Raw genomic sequence first — 23,351 nt, 5'->3', positions numbered from 1 at the left:
CAGGAAGGCAATGGGAAGGGAAAACAGGAGTAGAAAGGCAATCAGCATAGCTGGCAGGTGAAATGTATCAGAGTCAGCCAATTACACAGGCAGCAGCCCAGCCCAGAACACTACTATAAACTATGCAAACACCTTCCCCCTGGTTTTTCCCACACTCTACACCTCCAGTGTAAACAAGTGGGGAACCTTTAACACTCACAACAGCAAAATGATAGGGGCAGCAATAGCTATCATACAACAACTTGTGGAAGAGGCTGAGGGTGGTGAGGATATGAATGCTGTCGACCAACCCACAGTGAGGAGACGGAGAAGAGTGTACAGACCCAGGGTAACCTACCAAGGGCTACATGAGCTGGAGATAGTGGTGCGCTATAGGGTGGACAGGGACCTCCTACAGCAAATTGTTGAGCTGTGCTGGCCACGCCTGACACACAGAACTAACAGATAGGAACCCATCCCAGTGGATACCAAAGTATGTGTAGGCCTAAGAATACTAGCTACAGGTACCTTCCAAAGGCCAACTGGGGACATGATGGGGATGTCATAGGCAACAGTATCCAGGGTACTCCATCAGTTGCTGGATGCCATGTTAGCACATGTCAGTGAGCATGTATATTTCCCCAACACCTGTGAGGCATTGGACAGCAATATGCAACAGTGCCACCAAATAGTAGAATACCCTGAGGTAGTGGGTGCTATAGACTGCATGCACATACGCATCAAAGCACCACCCAGTGAGCAGGGTAGGGTCTGTATCAACCACAAGGGCTTCCCCTCCATTAACTGCCAGGTTGTGTGCGATGCCCAGAGCATAATAATGAATGTATGTGCTGGCTACCCTGGAAGATATCATGATTCCTACATTTGGCATCTGACGCAGCTGTACCAGAGATTTGCCAGTGGGGACATCTCTGACGGCCACCTAGTGGGGGATGCTGGATATGCACTGGAGCCGTGGCTGATGACACCCATCAGAAATGGACACACACCCGAAGAAGAGCTCCATAATGAGGCACAAGCACAGACCAGAATTATAGTAGAGCATGTGTTTGGGATGCTCAAGTCACGGTTCTGGTGCCTGTACACATCCGGTGGACCCTTGCAGTACTCACCAGCTACATGTACTCAAATTGTCCTTGTATGTGCCATGCTACACAATATGATCCTGTGGAAATAGCTGCAGCAGGAACAGCATGGGGCAGGGCCAGACAGCCCCCCACCAATGCCAAGGCCTGCACAGGCACAAAGTGACTCGGAAGAGGAACAACCTGAGCCTGGCCCAGTAGGCAGAAGAAAGCGTGCTCAATATGCCCTGGCCTTGGCAAAGAGGCAATGCATAGCACATACACTGACACAGGAGGGACCCAGGGAATAACACCTCTCTCTGACTCTCACATACAGTAAAAGGGATGCCAAACATTACACTACCTGTGCTCAACCATGTGTAATACTATGTGCATCCAACACAGGCAGCCCTGCATCACCACCCTCAATACTGGGATACCCACAAGGTAAGTGACTCACACATGGCAGTCAGGGGGGTTAACATACCCAACAACAGTCACAGCCAGCAGGACAGGTGTAGACAAACACAAACAAAGGCTGTGCTATGGCCTCTGAATGAGGCCTATGGGAAACTTCTCCTCTCAGGCCTACATAGACAGACTACAGCAGGTCAGGCAGAGGGATGTCAGTTCTGAAGGGTAGGAAGTCAGAAACTAATATGTAGGTAAATAAAAGCTAAGATCTGTAGTACACTGGTATGCCTCTAGTCAGCATGATAGGTAAGACTACAGAATGAAATGGAGTACCTGACATACCAGTACAGTCCTAGCAAATGTGTACAAGTGTCAGGTGTACCCCCCATCCTGTGTAGTAATGAAATGTAGAAATAGTCAGGTGTGCCCCCATCCTACGTAGTAATGTAATAACAGTCAAGTGTGCCCCCCAATCCTGTGTAGAAATGTAGAAATAGTCAGGTGTGTCCCCCCCATCCTATGTAGACATGTAGTAATAGTCAGGTGTGCGCCCCTAATCCTGTGTAGAAATGTAGAAATAGTCAGGTGTGCTCCAACATCCTATGCAGAAATGTAGTAACAGTCAAGGGCAAATGATCGACGGATACCCTGCAGAAACAGCATGCTACCTGTAGATGTACAACACAAAGGTCAGCACTGCAGTACAAACTACCTGGACTCAATCCACACATTCAATACAGTTGGGCATACTGGGCATGCTCACACACTTACAGATGTCAGTCAACAACATACTGAAAGGTCATATTGGGTATGCTCACACACTTAAACACATGAAGGCCATGTCTGCAAACACCAGCGGACCAGACATATCTGGCAGTCGCAGATGTTAGTGCAGACACTCCTCAGTATGCACCACTTATGCTTTGCACACACAGTGGATAGGAATACAAGCATATATGTAAGGACAACACACTATAATAAGCCAAAGGTAGATGTACATAGAAGTGTGGAAGAAGGTGACTTTGACAAGGAGCCATCCAGGCCTGTCCTACCCAGCACACAGCCAAAGGGCCACAACCACATGAGGGTCAGATGTCACTCACTTCAGATAATAGCCACTGGTATCTATCTGTCAGCATTACAGACTATGTGGTGCACGTGCTAGCTGTGCAACATGATTGTACAAGGAAGTAGTCATCTAGCAGCTGTATACATGTATCTGAGAAATATGACTCTGTGCCCGCATGTGGTGTGTCAACCCCTAGATGAATCGGTTATAGTCCATGCACACACACTGCCCTCCCCATAGCCCTACTATGACAAGCCTGCTGAGGTCATCCACTGTGAAATACAACTTTGGGAGAGTTGTAGCGCAGTAATCTCTGTGGCATGTCCCATAACTGCATACTGCTGTAGCGTGATAAAATAGGTAGGAGTTCTGATCCCAGACTTTGCAAGTGTGTGTGTGTCTGTCTGACTCTGTCCATGTAGAGAGCAATTTTTTTAGGGTAGTCACACTCCCTACAATTGAAATGCTCTACTTTGGTAAGGCTGCTGATGTCATCCACCTAGAACTACACCTTTGGGACAGTTGCAGCCCAGTAATCTCCATGGCGCATCCCATAACTGCGTACTGCTGTAGTGTGATAAGATAGTTAGGTAGGGGGTCTAATCCCAGACTTGGTAAGTGTGTGTGTCTGTCTGACTCTGTGTAGACAGCAATGCTTTTTAGGGTAGTCACACTGCTTACAATTGAAATGCTCTACTTTGGTAAGGCTGGTGATGTCATCCACCTAGAAATACATCTCTGGGAAGGTTATAGCCCAGTAATCTCTGTAGCTCATGCCATAACTACATACTGCTGTAGTGTGAAACAATAGTCAGGTAGGAGTTCTAATCCCAGACTTGGAAGTGTGTATGTGTGTCTGTGTAGAGAGCAATGTTTTTATGGTAGTCACACTCCCTACAACTGAAATGCTCTACTTTGGTAAGGCTGCTGATGTCATCCACCTAGAAATACATCTCTGGGAAGGTTTTAGCCCAGTAACCTGCATACTGCTGTAGTGTGATAAAATAGTGAGGTAGGAGTTCTAATCCCAGACTTGGAAGTATGTGTGTCTGTCTATATAGAGAGCAATGCTTTTTAGGGTAGTCACACTCCCTACAATTTGAATGCTCTACTTTGGCAAGGCTGCTGATGTCATCTACCTAGAAATACACCTCTGTGAAGGTTGTAGCCCAGTAATCTCTGTAGGATGTCCTATAACTGAGCATTGTTGCAGTATGATAAATTAGTTAGGTAGGAGTTTTAATCCTAGACTTGGCAAGATTGTGTGCGCATGTCTGTCTGACTCTATGTAGAGAGCAATACTTTTTAGGGTAGTCACACTCCATACAATTCAAATGCTCTACTTTGGTAAGGCTATTGATGTCTTCCTCCTAGAAATACACCTCTGGGAAGGATGTAGCCCTGTAATCTCCATAGCATGTGCCATAACTGTGTATTGCTGTAGTGTAATATAGAACTCTGGTAGGGTTCTATTCCCACCTATGGCAGTTCTTGATGTTTAGTGTGTGTTTCAATGTCTGTGTAGGGAGCAGTGCATTTTAGCCTAGCCACACTCAACACAATTTTAATACCCTACTTTGGCAATCCTGCTGATGTCATCCAATGTGAAATACACCTTTGGGGAAGGAGTTCTCCAGTATTCTCCGTGGTGCATTCTATAACAGCTTCATGCTGTAATGTGATATAGACCTCTGTTACAGGTTCTATATCCCCACATGTTGGTTGTGGATGCTTTGTGTGTGTTTCAATGTCTGTGTAGGGAGCAGTGCATTTTAGTCTAACCACACTCACTACAATTTCTATGCCCTACTTTGGCAATCCTGCTGATGTCATCCAATGTGAAATATACCTTTGGTGAAGGAGTACTCCAGTAATCTCCATGGCACCATCCCAGACATGACAGGTGTGTGTGCGTGTGTGCATGTGTGTGTGTGTGTGTGTGTGTGTGTGTGTGTGTGTGTGTGTGTGTGTGTGTGTGTGTAACAACTAGGCCCAATGTGGAGTGGGTTTTGCAAATTTTTTATATGGTAGCCCTAGTATATATAACAATGTCCACCATACAGGAATAACATATGTGAACTAGCCGAGAGGCCTGGGTGCAAATCCATACCCATACATGTGACATCAAGGCCAAGCAGACAAAGTTATCAACCCCAGTATTACCCAGAGCCCACTCCCAACACATGTCTCATGCACACACACACTTGCCTAGGCAACAGCCGCTATGTTGGTAGTACACTGCATATTGGCCACTGATAGTAACTATGGAGTGATTGCAGTGGCCTACAGAGGGCATGGCACCCTGTCCATTGTCCAATAGACACGTATATGCAGACAGTGCACCTTCCCCATGTTCCCCACTGGACAATTGCAACACCTGTGGTGCCATCAAATGTGACCCACAAAGGACATACCATGCCTGAAAACATGCCATGTATGGACAGATGCCACTGACACCAGGGAATGCCGTTAGCATGCTATCAGTGTAGGTGCAGGGTAAACCTGTTGTCTATTACCAGGTCCCGCCACATGAGGTCAGGACTGGCACATCTGATGATAATTTGTGTACACAACATGGGCCAGACATCCCACGTACAGTTCCACATGTCACTGTACATGTGTGTGGGAGGTGTGCACATCCCAGACACCATCCATGTCATGGACAAAGGAACACATACATGGCAAGCAATGCACAGCATTGGCCACATGCAGTAGTCACCCAGGTGACTGGATGGTGAATACAATACCCACCTGTGTGGGCAAATCCAGAAACTACACCCCTGAGCCACAATGCAGACCATTGTCATGTGGCCTGATGCCAAGGTATACCCATCACCTAGCCTTGTATAGCTGTCTGGCACAGTTGACCACTACACACCTGTGAATCAATGCACCCATGCATGTCATTACTGGCACCATCATTCACACTCACTACAACCCCCATTGGCATACTGAAACATGCTGTCTGATGTCAGACACCTTCCCATACCCTTTGCCCATATAATCTCCGTATGACCCCTGTGGTGCATGTGATACCTGCACAGTAATGTGTTGTGGCAATCTCACTAGTGATGATTTGTATTCCTGGCCCTGCCAAGTGTGTCAATGTCTGTGCGTCCCTGTGCGAATGTGGCTGTGTTGATGCTGGCACCTGTTCCTGTAGACAGGCACGTGTACTACACCTATCGTATAGCTACCATATCCCTGTTGCAGATGCCACGCACCATCACATATACGTTCTGAGGGCTCCACAACATGTAACCTATGTGGCACATCCAATAACTGCATAGAAATGTGATAGCACTACATAGTCTTCAAGGGTTTGATACCCTGTGCTGGTAGGTGTGTGACACAAGCATGCTTAAGTTTTACTGTCCCATCCCTCCCTGACTTATCTTTGCCTCTGTCTGCCTTTCTCACTCCCTCTCTCTGGTGGATGTGGAGACCTACACCTGCTTTGCTTAGGCAGCAGCATGTGTATTTTAAGTGATGCTCATGATCAGCTGATGGCCTCTGCACAAATTGCATCCCTGCCCTAGCTGACTGCATGTGGAACAGATGTGGTAACATTCCCATAGCCAATAGCATGGAAACACACTCCAATATTGAGGAACATCATGTTGGTGTTGGGCCTTTTCATTCACTGTGAGCAGGAACCTGATCTGTTGTTTGGCAAACAGCATCTCAGATGGATTGGGGATTTACTTCTAACAACATACACTGTGGAAACAGGGCAACACACAGGAGGGGGATGTGCCTGACCTGACAACAAACTGTAAGTGCTGTTATACTGCATTTGGAGTAATGTTGGTTTAACAGGGTGTGTGTGGATATGGCTGTCCTACATGTTGCAATACCTGCCATGTGAGTTCTACATTTATGAGGAATCCCCATCTGTAGGGTCATCTGTAGACTGGGCAGTGTGTGGTGCCTTTGGTTTCATGTGTTACCCACAGAGCATCTATCTGTGAACTGCAGAATGTAGGGTGAGGACTGCAGTCTGTAGATGGTGAAAGCCATGACAGTTACTGACTTCATATCCCTCATAGGACATATGTTGCAACAAACCCTGTTAGAACAGTAAATGTATGAGGTTATCATAGCAACATGTCAATACTGGCCCTGTTTATGTGCTTCCAGACACAACTCTGTCAACCTGTGTGCATATGTCGTGCATGAAGTGGTGCATATGTGCTGTACACCATAATTAGTGCCATCATATCTGATAACAAGCCAGTGAGATATCAGACTGCTACACATGTTATGTACAGTAGGGGTTATATCTGATGACATAACCTGGACATTCTGTGGTTGTTTGTACAGTACTGAGGTCTGTGTACTTATGGTGAATGTCGACAGTGTGTGTATTGTTAATATGTACTTTGGCCTGTGTACAGGCTGTGGTAGATGTCATTGCTCTTAGTCCTGTCCTATCTGATGTTGCATGCTGCTCCACTGTATGTTACCGTATTGGCTTACATGTTTGTAGGGCCATACACACACATGTCCCATACCACAGACAGGCATCAGACCACACTGTGTAGTGGCCCAGTATATGTAGGGTTAGTGTGTGAGTGGCACATATGAGGATGGTGTTGAACAGATAGTCCATATACTATAATATTATGCTAGCTTACCATATGCGGCTGTGGCTGTGTTCACATTGGTTGTGGTTATGCACTTTCACACAGGTGTATCTTACCCTGTGCTGTGACATGCCTGTAGAGCCTGCTATATATGCAGGTACATGTGAATTCCCCCATAGGAGATGTAGGCCAGTGTTGAGCCAGTCTACCTGTAGCCTGCACAGTGCTTTGTTACATGCCTAGCAGCTTAGTGTACTTACCCAGTGAGATGTCATGTCCAGATACTTGCCAGATGTACTGCTGCCAGGCCTCCCTTCACAGTCATGTATGTCAGACAGGGCAGTGAGATGCTGTAGAGATGTATGTCAATATCTATAGGATAGTATGTGGCCATAGCACCTCTGTGCCAGTGGTTAGTATGTGTCAGGATGGACAGGGGTGTGTGACTGCATAACCTATGAGGGCAAATGCATACCAGTCATTACATGTTATACCCATCTATATGGCTGTTAACATCCACATTGTCAGGCTTGGTCCATATGTTTTGCACTAAGGGGTTTTGTGTATACCTCTGGACTGTCCAGAGTGTGTCAGAATGTCCACATATATTGGCCAATATCTCTGCTGTAGTCCACAGGAGCATTACATGCTAGCAGCGGTAGTGTACTATGATGTTCTTAGGATGTCTGTCAGTAGCCAATGACGCACATGTGAAAGCAGATGTGACCTCCCACACACACCATGTCCATGAAGACAATCACTATTACAGTAGCAATAGTCTACTAATATACCTGCTATACATACCTGACATCCCCTTACACTACGAAATTAGGACTATAGGGCCTGAGGTATGGCTACACTCCATGTTCAGGACATATGGTGAAAACAGATAATTACACATATACATATTGACATACATAGATGGGTGCGTATATTTACATAGATATGCATATACACACCCAGATATATACATGTACAGAACATTATATGTCTACACATATACAGATAGTGATACATATGCACATATACGTATACCACACTGCCATTCCTGCCAGCAGTCCACTGCTGTTGTATCCACCACACATACGGTGGGGATGGGGCCATATATGTGTGCGCTTCACCTACACAATACATGTGTGCCCATATGCACTCCAGAGACCAGTGTATGTAACAGTGGTATATGTCCCTGTATTATTGAGTCTAGGGGGGATGCACCATAAATAACCTAAGCTGTTACAAAATGTGGGGGTATCAAGGGTGAGCTGCCTTAAGGTATCTGGATGTACAGTACCATACAATTCACCTCTCTTGACATTACTTACATAAATTGGGTTAATGCAGGCCTACTGCCTCCTGCCATACAGACTGTTCTGTTTGTCAGTGTGCCTGTGATGGTGTCAGTTATGCCTTGTTATGTAACAGTTACATCCCATTTGATCAACTGAAGTCTTTACCACCTAGTGATTGTGTACAGAGTGTAGATAGAGGCTGCTGAACTATACACCTGCATTACTTACTGTTGATTGTTTGGTATCCTGTGGCCCAGTCTGTCTTTACTATTGTACTATTTGAAGGGCTTGGCCTGGACAGCAACAGTTGTGAACCTTTCCAGACTACTGTATTAGTATAACTGTTTCACAGTTGCATTACTCTGTTTATATGGATGTCAGTGTCTGAAGGGTTGGGGAGGGGCCTAATAATGAAGTGTGTTTTTACTAACACACACAACATACAGGGTTTGAATCAAGATAATAGGGGATAACTGGCTAGGCTTGGCAACAAGTGGCAGGGGCAGTAGCCCTATATGAAAAAAACAGCTATATGACATGGCATATAAATCTGTAAAAGTTCACAAATAAAGGTTTTCTATTTCTGCATACCTGTGTGTGGTATTTTTATCCTATGACCTCTCTGTGGGTATATGTTGCAGGCAACGAATGTCATTTGTATGGGTGGCTCATACAGTGTCCAGTTGTTAATGTGTTAACTGTAGGCATAGTGGCTGTTCCATATTGTGTGCACCTACTACATAAGTATCTTACTGTACATATCTCCGTGTATGTGTAATCACATGTATTTCTATATATATGCATATATATATATATATATATATATATATATATATATATATATATCTACATATATTTGTATCTGCATATATGTGTCTGTGTATATGCATCCTGGGGATGTTGATAGCTTTCACATTTTACATTTCCTACGGGAGCCAGACTGTACTGCATGATATGGGACCAAAACCAGCCTGACATCATACATGTGGGATGTAGTACTGTTAACATCTTGTGCCCATGACATGTCAGGACCTGGTTATGGGATCTGCAACACTTGGTAGTGTATTGCAGGGCGGATGTGTTTGGCTGTTGGGGGTGGGTATACCTATTCGTACAAGACGTATATTGTTTGGGGCCTCTCAACCCCATTAACGGTGCATGTGGACATATATGGTTTAGTTAATATCCCATTGATATCTACACATGTATGTCCATATATACCTATATAGATATATATCAGACACAAACAACCAGAACCAACAGGAGAATGCTGCGTAGAAGAAAATTAACAACCAGCACGTATTCCACAGCCAGGGCGTCTTCTACTTCCTTCACCAGTCAAAAAAGCATTGAAGCATTATCGGTTAAAAGTCATAAAACATTTATTAATGCCAAGAATAAAAAAATGAAAAAGTAAAATGCTGTTTCAGTTAGTATAGAGTTCCATGTGGATATAATTGAATGAGATAAGTGCTTTTGGATCCCATCACTGATCCTTCTCCAGATCTAACTCTCCACCATTGTTTCTTAACTTTTATAGGACCTCTCCACCAATAACTGAATTCCTTTGTAACAGCTCCCTCTTGTGGATCCTGTCATAACCGTCTCTTCAATTTTCTTCCTTGTAACTGGTTTCATCGGAAAGGCAGTATTCAGCCCCGGTGCCTTATAGGCTCTCAGTTTCCCAATCCAGTACATTTCTTTCCATTCCAACATATTGTTCATGTCTCCTCCTCTCTCTGAAGTATACATTATTTGCAAGGCTCTAAAGCCAAAACTATGGCCAGGATTGTCTCTTATGTGCTTTGCCAGGGGGTTCTTATAGTCCTTAAGCTTTATGTAACTAACATGTTTTGAGACCCTTTCCTTCACCTGTCTTATGGTTTTTCCTATATAGAAATTATTGCACTTCAAACATGTAGCTAGCTAAATTATATTTCTTGTAGTACAGTCCGCATACAAGTTAGTTTCATATACTACCTTAGTATCTGGATGTATAAACTTCTTGTCTGTGCAAATGTATTTACACATAGTGCATCTTCTACACTGAGAGGCAGAGTTTGGAGCAGCCATGATGGATATACACCACAATTTTATACAAAGAGGCTATAATGAACAGGAAGTCATAAGAGTGGAGCAGTTAGTCAGGGGAGAAAGAGAAAGAGAAGGAACACCATACCTTAAAGATGGGCAAGTGGAAAGTAGTTTAAAAAGAAATATGCATAAAGAGGGAGCTCTGAAGATGGCCGTTATGCATACTGTGGACACTAATAAAATTTGCAACATCATGAGGGACAATTGGAAGATTATTTCCACTAATGATGAACTTAGAGACATAGCTGGTGATATTCCAAGGTTCAGCTTCAAGAATGGGAGGAATCTGAAACAGACTCTATGTAAAAAGAACAAGGTTGTCCAATCTGTAGTTTCACAGAGAAAGGGAACTTTTCCGTGTAGAAGATGCACTATGTGTAAGTGCATTTGCACAGACAAGAAGTTTATACATCCAGATACTAAGGTAGTATATGAAACTAACCATTATGCGGACTGTACTACAAGAAATATAATTTATCTAGCTACATGTTTGAAGTGCAATAATTTCTATATAGGAAAAACCATAAGACAGGTGAAGGAAAGGGTCTCAAAACATGTTAGTGACATAACGCTTACATCTGCATCTACATATATAGATATGTTGTATCTGTTTAGATATTAATATATTTGCACACACACATACATCTAAATGTTGGAATACATTCTCTGTACTGTTTAATGACTGGGCTGGATGATATGTTTTTGAAAACATCAGGGTTATGTATATCTGGCATGGCTTAGTGGTAAATCACTTTGTCAATGGTTCCCCAGGATCCTAGGTTTGAGCCTTGCAGAGGCTTTTTGTTGCTGGACAAAACATGGGCTGTTGGATACAGAGTGATTAAGGCACTTTAAAGCAGTTGTAAGCAGGTTTGCACGGAGGTAAACACTGCTAACTTCCGGTTACAGTTTCTTATACTCTGTTAGCTTCTGTATTGCTTAACCTGTGTAGGCATTGCTTACCCCCATGCAAACAAGCTTAAACCCACTTACTGCAGCTTAAAAGTGCTTACTCCTGCTTAACCCCATGCTAATTTCTTTACAAGAAAAGAAAAAAGGGTTGATAGGAAAGTGGTGAAAAAGGGGCACAAAGAGGGAAAAACTTTAGGGAAAATAGCCAGGGATGTGTAAGAAGGGTGTAGGGAAGGTCCATAGCTGCCCATTTCTTCTACAGCAACAGGTGTGCATATACACTGAATTTGGAGGTAGATTTGGACACTCAAACCCCTGGGAGAGGGATGAGGACAACAATAATAAGTTGTGATGCCAATTAGACTGGATTACATGTGTCCAGTGGACACATGTGCAAAATGGACAGCTATGTATGGGGCAAGACTTTTTTGTGGGAACAGATTGCCCTTTTTTTTTTCAGGTGAGAGTGGAATGTTGGGAAGGGGTAGTAGGTATATTTGGGGAGGTAGGTTGGGTAGGTTAACAGACAAGACAAACAAGACACATACAGGGGCAATATATGACACATGTGGGGGTGAACACCTTGATGGGGAGGGGTGTTGGGATATCAGAAGCCCACAAGCCCCCTAGTGGTAACAGTAGGACTGAGGTCCACACCCATGGGCCATGACTACTGCACCTTCACAGCCCCCAAAGGTGGCTGTGCTGGGGGCTGATTCGCAGAGCCAGGCTGACTCTCTAATCATGACATGTGACCCTCGAGCTGGCGTAGAAGATCACCAAACTGCTCGCTGATCGCTCTACGCACCACGACTCCAACCTGGCGATGGGTGACAGGTGCCTGTCTGCGTCAACTCCCGGGGGGGGGGCGAGCCCCATCCTCTGAGGCAATTCCACCCAAAGGTGGTTCAGGAACAATGGACAGGGAGGTCTGGGGTTGGGCCCGAGACATGCTGGTGCCCAGTGCAATGGCCAGCTGAGGTGGGACAGGTGGGTCCGCTGGGACTGGCCTTCCCAAGCGTGCTATAGTGTTTAGATTTCATCATTATATATGGGTTAGTAATAGTCAACACATTCCAGGATTAGGTATAACAGCATGCATAGATATTCCCATTAACCCAGACACCAGATACGGTACAGTTGCAAAGCAAACAGAACACATGCATATATGGGACCACAGTAGTAATAAGAACAGCATGCAGGTACATTGATGGCACCATGCCACCAATGTTGGAATAATTCAATATAACACATGCATGGGAATCATTAAAATATTTATCAAACAATTGGACATTATCAGTCATTACATACCAGTTGGGGTGGGTAAGTTGATTACTGTTGGAGATAAGGTGGGGGGAGAGAATGATGTCAATTAACAACTAGTATATTCCTGTATTCCACATTACTTTCCTAGTCAGTGCTGTTATCTGTTCCTTACAAGTCTTACAACACTACCCTATAGCCTTAGTTTGGACAGTGATATGGCTGTCATCATCATTACACATGTATGGTTTTACCTGCAGTAAACACCTCTTACCTGGTATACCTGTGGAGGGAATGTTTGTTAACACTAACTAACTGTTTGTACACATACTCCCGGCTTCCGGGCTGATGTTTTGCACTATGCTATGCATCTCTTTCTGCACAGACTCTGGCCATGTGTTGACCAGATGCTGGTGTGCCTGGACATATCTAGAATATTGCCCTCTTCCACCTTTAGTGACCTGACACACACATATACATGCTTTCCTACACAGTTATATTATATAGCACAGTGTGGGTGACAGTGACCAGTGATACTTTAGTATTCAGAGAAACTGCAACACTCACAATTCCCTACAATACCAAAGTGAACAGTACCAGTACAGGTTATAATGGTCTGTATTTCTCAGCACAGTGTTCGTATCCAACATACCTGTGGGAGCAATGTTTGTTAGCACTACCTGACTGTTGCCACACAAAGTTCCAGACTACAAATTAGTATTATGCACATACATCTCACTCTGTTACTGTGCACACTCTGGTCACAGATTGACAACATGGGGGTGTAGATACAACATACTTGAAATATTACTCTTCTAACAGTTTCGGGGGTTGCTATAGTGACAGGTGTGTTCTCATGATGTTTGACAATCACTTGTATTCCCTGTTTGCTGGCTAAACATCTGGGATCATCCCACAGACTTACCAGGGGGACAGACAGTGGATATGAGCACATATGCTGGACATTCTGGCCTCATCTGTACAGTTGTGGGGTATGCATCTGTATGCGGCCTAATTCCACTCCCAGGATTCAGGCCATGGCTGTGTCTGCTACAACTTAAACACTGTCCATCACAGTTGTGTCTGCTATATAGATATTGGTGTATAGCTCCTATCTGCTTTCTGTCTTATTAATCCCCTGTGCTTTTGCATTCTGACCTTGTATTACAACACTCGTATACAGATTTCCTAGACAGTTATATGTTGTTGGACAGTGTGGACGACAGTATTGTGTAATACCTCATTATTCAGAGCAACTGCATATCATTCTTGTATTTCTGGGCACAGTGTTGGTGTCTGGCAGACCTGTGGGAGGAATGTTTGTTAGCACTACATGAGTGTTCCCACACACAGTACCAGAGTCCACATTACTATTATGCACATGCATCTCACTCTGTTACTGTACACATTCTGACCACAGCTTGACAAGTTGGGTTGTAAATGGGACATACGTGGCTTCCGAGTCACATAAGGTATTGGGGAGTTGCTAGTGTGCCAGCTTTGTTCTCATAGCTGTGTGTCAATCAGTTGTATTTCCTGTTTGCTGCCTATATGTCTGGGATCATCCCACTAATTTCCCAGGGGGACAGGTTGATAGGCAACAGATATGGGCCACTTTACTAGACATTTTGGACATATCTGTACAGTTGTGGGGTATGAGTCTGTATGCGGACTACTACCACTGGCAGGATTTGAACCGTGGCTGTGTGTGCTCAAAAAACAACAGTTCACATCTCAGTTGCATGTGCTATTCAGTTTTTGTTGTCTGCATTTCCCCTGTTTGCTGTCTATGTGTCTCTCAGTTGTACTAAATAGCCTCTGGGGATTACACCTGTCATATACAGGCATTCCTACACATTCAATTTATAGTGCACAGTGTGGGTAACAGTGCTTAATACTACAGTACTATTACATGATTGCATATCTACATTACTGTATGATACGAGGATATACACATGCAGTCCAGCAGTTAGACGTGTTTTGTCAGGCTATTACACTTTTATTGATTTACACAGAATATGAGACTCTTCCTGCCATATTCTCTAGTGTATGCAGTACTTGCCATGAACAATACAAGTTTTATACAAGCAATTAATTTACCACTACTTTTATTTTTATTTCCTATGACAGTACATGCATGAGTATTACTGACCTGCCATGCATCGCAACCTCACCAGGTGACTGATGTGGGCCTCTTGGTTCGCAGCCCACTCCATTGTAGCTGTGGGGGACATAAGAGGAATATTTAGCCATACCTATCCATGCTACACCTGAGCTGGCAATTATTACACACATACTGAGGAGATACTTACACATGGCTGGGACATCCCCTAATGCTCAAGCCTCTTGGAGCCACTCCTCCAAGAGGTCCCCCTTATGCCGCTTCAGGTTGGCATAGTGGTGCCTGACCTGCTCACCAGTTCGAGGTATGCCAGTGGCACTGGTGAGGTCACGGGCGAGATGGTCCCAGGCCTACGCCTTATATTGGGAGCCCTGGTACTGGCCCTGCAGCAGTCTCTGAGCATGGTCTTTAACTAAAAGTCCTGCCATGACCTTGGACTCCTGGATACACCAGCGCTGTGCCCAGAAGTGCACACCTTCTCCCCTTACTGCCATAGTGCCTGCAAGAGGAAGCTACAACCAGTTATGAGATGTATTCCTGCCTTTTGGGTTTAAGTAGGGCTGATTTCCCGCACCTTTCCATGATTGGCCAGTTTTGAAAAGGCTAAGCTATGGGCAAACCTGCTTACCTAGGGTTGGCATTGTTTAAAGGAGTATACCACTGGGAACAATGAATTAGCTGGTCTACACATTGCTCACACCTACTAAGCTGGCCTGTGCAATGCTTAGCTTTGCTTACATTAGACTTTCATTATAATGCCTTTTTGGCATTGAGTTATTACTCATTACACCTTATTTGTATGCCTGGTATCCATGCTTAATGTGTACGTACATTGTATGGGGTCCTTGTATTTTATTGGGGACTTCAACACTCTGTTACAATTACACCTCACCTCTGGGCTTACTGCTGTACTCATGTTCACATATTTATGTTATGTAGTGGTTTATGGAACATATGACTGTATACTGATTCCTTTCACAGGGTCAGTTTGGTTATACTATGGTGAGGACTTGTTTGCTGCTACCTTATTCATCTGTAATTCTATGATGGCTTGGTGGTTAACGACTGTGACTATGGTGTATAGGGTCCTGGGTTCGGGACTTGCATGGCTGTTTATTTTGCTGATGGGCAGAACAAGGGCCGTTGGATACAGAGTGATTAAGGCACTTTTGAACAGTTGTAAGCGGGTTTGTGCGACTGTAAGCACTGCTAACCTGCCGTTACATCTGCTTACATAGTGTTATCTTGAGAATTGCTTAACCAGTGTAGGCATTGCTTACCGCTGTGCAAATGGGGTTAAGCCCACTTACTAGTGTTTATGTATGCGTACTACTGCTTCAATATGCGGTGGTGCAGTGGTAGTGTTGTTGCTTCACAGCAAGAGGTTCTCCCATTCGATTCTCGGCTGGAGTGCGAGGAGTGCCTTCTGTGTGGAGTCTGCATGTCCTCCCCGCGGTTGGGTGGGTGTTCGAAAGACATGTGTAATGGGTGTGCTTTCGTTGAAGGTTGAACATCAAGCTGGCACCTCGGCGTTTGTGAAAAATCTACTGCCAATCATTAGCGGACCGGAGTTCCACTGTTGTGACCCCTAACTGGGAAAAGCCGAAAGACACACAACAACAACTACTGCTTATTTGTGCTTAAACCTGCTTACTAGTGCCTTATTCATTATGACACTGACACCTCACATGTGCATTTACTGCAGTACTCCAGTTCATAAAAAATATGTTATGTAGTGGGTTGTGCAACATAAATATTACTCATAACATGCTTTGCCATGGAAAATGGAATCTGCTGCAGTGGGATTTGAACCAGGAATGCTTGCTTATAAAGCGAATGCTCTGCTCACTACACTATTGCTATGCTGTGTTATTTGCATATATCTTCCTTATTATCCTGTTCAGCCACTTAAGCTACATTAACCGTAGCTAAGTGATGGGCACACCCGCACACCTACGGTTAGCTTTAATCGGATTTTTTAAAAAATAATAAAAGGGTTTCTTCATTTTATTTATATCTAATGTTGCTGTTGTACACAAGGGGGACTGTTGGTGGGGATATGCAGACACCTATGAGCGGTCTCGCTCATTTCTTACCCCTTTCTGCCATTCTGCATTGTGGGGGCATGTATATTCTGAGAACTCTGCTCTCAGACACGCCCCCTGCACTCTTACACGTTCCATGTAAGATTAGGAGCTCAGGCAGCATGCCTCATTAATATGCATGGCACTCTGCCGTCCTGCTCCTAAACGGCTGCTTTCGTGCAGGACTAAGCTAGCCCTGCATGGAAGATTAGTAAATCCAGGAGATACTATTTACTTCTGTTATATCATGTGAATTTTTGTTAATAGTCTTGATTACTATATTCATTTGTTTTATACAAGACCTCTAGCATTTTGGGTCTTATTGACTTTCTGTGATCTATTTCTTTCATTGATCTTAATATGTCTATCCATTTCTAGCAAATCAAGCAACTCTTCCTTTAGATTTTTTTTTTCTAAAGTGATGGCACATTCTTTATTCTCTGTTTCCTGCAAGCATTATACAGAAAATTCCAGAACATCTTCCTGTGACACATTCTCTTCAGCTGCATCCTGCACCTTCCGTTGCTCTTTCGTAATGAAACTCACTGGCCTATCACTCCACACCATTGATTGCGTAAGAGTTGCCAGCATTTCCTGTTCCTTCCCTTGCTGTGCAGCTCCAACTGAACTTTTATACTGGTTTCCTACTGAAGGCTCCAGAGTCTCTTCATGTGACAACTGATCAGATGCTTCCCATGTTACCTGTTTCACCTTAATTTGGGGACTCACTGTTCCTTCATGCTGTGATATTACCAGGGTTGGATTTCCACACTAAATCCTTCACTTTGCAAGTAATCCATAATTTCAGTTTCTATTTCTTTAACTTCTCCATTAATAATCCTCTTTTCGTCTTTCCCCCTTTGTTTTCTTATTTTTTTTATTGTAAAATTTTCTATATCTGGATGCCTTTGCCTGAATTTCTCTTCAAATATCTTTGGTGCTGCTTTTTTGCATTGATTAGTTTTGCTTTCTCCTTTGCATAAGTACCGCACCATATTAAATCTCTTTTTCATTCCAATGTCCATATTTCTTCTGAAGATATCTTCCCCTCCACCTGTTTCTCCTTACTTTGGGGACTCATTGTTCCATCACTCTGTGATATAACTTCTGTTAGAGTTTCTACACTAAATCCTTCACTTTGCATGTATTCCATAACTTCAGCTTCTATTTGTTTAACTTTTACTTTACTAATCTTCTGTTCTACGTTTCCCCTTTGTGATCTTATTTTTGTATTGTGAAATTCTCCATATCTGGATGCCTTTGCCTATATTTTTCTTCAAATATCTTTTGAGCTGCATTTTTTTGTTTTGATTAGTTTGGCTTTTTCCTTTGAATAAATATTATACAATATCAGATCTCTCTCTTTTTTTTTCTTTCTCCATGTTCATGTTTCTTTTTTATACCTTTCAAAAATTTCTAGCTTTTGCTCTTTATATTTTTGCACTTCCTCAGTTGCTTCTTTTTCCAAATGGCCCAAGGTTTCTATATAGTACTTTTTATGAATCTGTTGTATTAATGAACACACACTTGCATTTGAAGTCTTTGAAATTTTTTGTGCAAGTATTTTTGTATCTTCTAATTTATCTCTTAATCTTTTTGAATATCTTCTATCTGGAAATTCTTGCTTCTTGCATAATAGTAACAATACGTAATTTATTTGTCCTCAACAGTCCACTCTATCATCATTATGGCTCTTTTTTGGCCTGTCAGATTTTGTGATTTTTGTGGACTACTACTTCCTTATACAACTGGAGAGGCCACCCTCCTCCTGAACTTGGCCTAGCCCAATTGTAGGAATGTTTCCATCTCTTGAGGATTCTACATTGTAATTTTTTCCAGTCCTAGCACCACTGCGCCTATCAGATTGGTCACTTTTTTTATCCTGGGACTTCTGCACCCAGTTACCTTTTTTTATTTTTTAACCTACTTTTGTACATGATATATGCTATATAAAATACAGTCTATATATCAGGGTAATCTTGATGAGATTTTGTAAAAACAGGGTCCACCTCGTGAAGGTACTCAACAAGACTTGAGGGCAAATTCAGTTTCAGCAATACTACATCTCTTTGCTTGCTGATTTTATCATCTCTCCATCTGGACACCATATCATCTCTACATCTGGACCCCTGTCATCTCTCCCATCTGGACATCTGGCTCAGTATAGGTGGCTCCATTAACAATAAGCTCTGCACATAATTGTGTATTGGCTTTGAGGTTGTAAACATATCTAAAGAATGCCTTATGGTTGTCCTTGGCCGGGTAGGCTAAATTTACCTCAAATTTGTCTTTGGTAGACTTTATTTGTCATCTGAGTTGTTTGGTTAGTTTGATAAGAGTGCTTTTATCCTGATGGGTGCTACAACTCCTAAATTTTGTGATGTTTTCTTGTTTCTGTTATACAGCTTGTTGATGTTGTGACTCTACCAGGGTGGTTTGTTTTTTGAGTTAGTTCTATTCTTCTTCCTGGTGGGTGCAGCTGCCTCTATGTATCTATTAACAGAATAATATAGGGTGAACAGTTCCACATAGGCAGCAGTGTTCTTAGTGTTTATTGTGGCTTGAAATTTTACCAGATTATCACGTAATAGTAAGAAGTTAGCCTTATAGTAGTTCCTGAACATCCCAGGGTTAGCTGGGGTTCCAGGCTTTATATTTACTTCAAAGGAGACCATTTTGTGGTCTGACCTTATCGGAGAAGACATTACACTGGGGGGAGGGGGTGTGCAGCACTCGCCCATATTAGTGAGGACCAGATCCAGTATGTTTGAACTTTGGTCAGCATACTGGAGATCTTGTCCATGGAGTTTGTGTTTACAAACTTCAGGAATCTCTGTGCCTGCACATTTGGTGTTATATACAATTCCCAGTTAATAGTGGTATTGGATTAGATGATGAGTGTTACCAGTAAATTTAAATACATGTTATGGGTTTATTGGGTCATACAGGATGACCTGTAGTTTGCAAGGAAGTGGCATGGGAATTTGCCTGTGTTGATTTGAAAGTGGCGAAGCTCAAGTGTATTGTTCTGTCTGACCAGCATTGAGGCATATTTATTTTTTATGTAAATTGAGGCACCTCCACGTTTAGTCCCTGTCTGTGTAGTAGCTGATCTAAATGTATGGAAAACAATATAGCCTTGCACTGCCGGTGTGTTCTTAATGGCTTTAAAACCATGTGTCAGTGACTGCACAAACACCAGCATTCTTTAGGGTGAGGAGATTAGACTCCCAGCATTGAGCAGTAACACCTTTAGATTTTCTTGGTTTTGATTTGCTATGTCAGAAGTACTTTCAGTTTGTCATTACCTAAAAAGGCACTATAGGAGTGCCAGCTATGCCAGGAGAAGTAGGGCAGTGGATGTGTAACACATGCCATCATAGCTAGCTGGAATTGTGTAAAGAATTATATGTCATTTGTATAGCAAAATGATTTGTACAGATGCTTGTGCTGAAAAAATATATTTGTAAAGCTGCTTGTGTTAATAAATGTACCAGCAATGGGTCCTGACTGTATTGTAACTGAGGAAATGTATATATGTTAACGGAGGCTACTGGAAGAGAAGAGGTTAATCTCAGTCTAGCTAACTTTGAAAAATAGTAAGAAATTAAATTACTTAATTTAGGCCATATCTTACATTTCTGACTGCAGACAAGAGACTAAATGTCTGTGCCAGAGAATGGTTTATTAGCGTCTGTAGGAAAAGTGGAATTGTTTTATGGCTTTATAGATTCCAAATGCTATACAACATCTCAGCAAAGCTATATCTGTGTGTATGGTAACACATATCTGCTAAATACTGGTTCAGTTTCTAGCAATGGGGATAGCATGGGAACCAGACGTCAGATGACAAGATGTATGTGATGTCATTCTGTAATCTAGAACAAAAATTATGTTTTGATACCAGATGAGAGAGAAGTGTCAGAAGCACTCTGTTTTTGGAACCTGACAAAGAAGGACCTCTCACCTCCTTCATCTTGCCTTCATCTAGTAAGCGAACTAGAGAATAATATTTATTTAGGTCAGTTATGAAAATATAGTGAGATTAGTTAAGTACTGTTTTTTTTCTGTATCTATGTGAATCTATTCATCAATGTTATTTTAATATTCCCTGTGATTGAAACTCGTGTTTATTGTAAACAGACATTTAGTATTTTCATGTGCTTTCATTGTTTATTATTAAATATATTTAAACGTTTCATTGTGGCTGGTCCTTTGGAGAATATGTTAACCTTTGAGAGTACTCACAGCTATTTGGTGACTCTGTGGCCACTCCTGAAAGCCTTACTGCACTGGTCAAAGCACTACCTTTTGTACTAATATTATTTTTCACTGGGTATAATTAGGTACCCTTGTAAGAACCTTAGAGTAGCTTGCTTTGGAAAGTTTGGTGGCAGTAACTACCTTATGGTCTGGGCAAAAGGGGGCATAGGTGTGTGTGTGTGTGTGTGTGTGTGTGTGTGTGTGTGTGTGTGTGTGTGTGTGTGTGTGTGTGTGTGTGTGTGTGTGTGTGTGTGTGTGTGTGTGTGTGTGTGTGTGTGTGTGTGTGTGTGTGTGTGTGTGTGTGTGTGTGTGTGTGTATGTATGAGTGTGTGAAAATCAAATCTCAAAGAGTGTGTGTCAACTGCTTGGAGCAGGGACAAGAAGCACTGGTTTCACAGAGAGGGTGCTGGAGGACTTGGCCTGGACAGTTGGGTGAGGACTCATCTCTATAGCTGTGCCAGTGGGGAGTCTTACTGGGGACCTGGAGGGAGACAGAGAGAGAAATCCAAACCTTGGACTTAGTGTGCTTACTGTCTGCTCTTAAGGGAAATTGTGCTTGATGCAGAAAGCTGCATCTGGAAATACTGTCTGTATCTATTTTTATTCCAAGTGAACGTCCCTCTCCACTGTCAGTGGTGAGTATTCAGGCTCCTTGATTACTGGTCCAGAGAGGGGACATCACAAGTAGGCGACAATGTTTTAGCTAATATTCCAAAGTCTGGAGGAGAGATGTGTAGACCATCCCTGGCAAAGCAGCATGGTCTGTTGAACATCTGCTTCCATGTTGACAAATATTCCGCCCACTTAGAATAACATCAGAAACTAAGCCAATTATTAAAGTCAGTCATCTTCTGTTCATATTGTGGAATCAACCTTGGAGAAGATAACATGCTGCTCAGTGCTAGGGTCATACCAGCCTGGGACACACATATTCAGAGAGCTGCATGATGTCTCTCTTCATATAGTTTAGGGAGGTATATCTCAGGTCGTTTACACCCACATGGACTATGACTGAGTCATACTGGTACTTGTGGTTCAATGACCTGAGTATATGCGTAAAGTGGCAGATCTTGGCCCCTGACAAGGAACTGACCTTGACTTTCTTCTTACTCAGCCTAGTGAGAGGGACATCAGTGTGTCTTACAATGGAGTATTCAGTGACCAGAATGTTGGCTTGTGTGGTGGCTTGCCTTATGGGTTTAGAAGTAGAGACTCCATGAGATGTGGTTGTATGTGTTGATGTGGGCGTTGTTTTGAAGGAGTACATTTGTATTTGTTATGTGTACTTTGTCTAGGAGGTCTCTGGGGTTTAGAAAGGTTACACTTAAGTGCCTCACTATATGTGGGTCTTTATGTCTGCTTCAAACTGTGTGTGATGTCTGCAGCGTGCATACTACTGACAACTTTATTGATGTTAGGAGTGCTTTTATGTGAGAGCTTTGTCTCCAGTGGCATTGTGTAAATACATTTCTCACATTACCATATCAGTTTGTTTGAGAATTAGCTGGCTGTCAGTAAACATGAGGCAATTTCAACATTGCCTCAGGATGCCCTATATCCACCAAGCTGGTAATGAGGATAGCAGGTTAAAAAGAGAATAAATTAAATGTTTTTCTTTTTTTTTTTCTTTCTGTTTAAGGTCCTGATCTAATCATGAATTTTGGTGGCCTTCATGGTTTTATGAACTGGAAACATCATTTACTTGAGTATGCTGCAAGTTGTGGCCTACAGTGTTAGACAAAACTCTGACCATGCTGTGAAACACAGCCAATAAATTATATCTTTGCAAGATTAGTGAGTTTTGAGCTGTAGTTGTTGAATTGCCATGGTGATAGCAGTCACATTTCTCTTTTGTACTGTTCCTTTTTTTTTTTCAAAAGAAGGCATATGGCAAGTTGTAAAAAAAGACTGCACCGATGTTATAGGTTCATAGGTAGGTACTAGGCTATCAGCCCAAGGGCCTACATAAGCCTAGCCAACAAGGTTCCCTGGCTTACGCCACCCAAGAAAGTTATTTGCCTGTGCCATTGTCGAGCAGAGACACAGAAGTGATCCCCGGGATGTATTTCCTATTTCCCATCCACTCATCAAGATTTTTCTTGAAGTGTGCTAATGAAGAACTTTGCTTGACATAGATGGGTAGCCTGTTCCAGAGTATGGGAAGTCTCTGGGACAGGAATCTATCCCTCCA

Source organism: Protopterus annectens, chromosome 9.part0 (genome assembly GCF_019279795.1).
Source record: "Protopterus annectens isolate FY-2018-M chromosome 9.part0, PAN1.0, whole genome shotgun sequence".
In the NCBI taxonomy this organism is placed as follows: Eukaryota; Metazoa; Chordata; order Ceratodontiformes; family Protopteridae; genus Protopterus; species Protopterus annectens.
Note: the sequence above shows the minus strand (reverse complement) of the source record.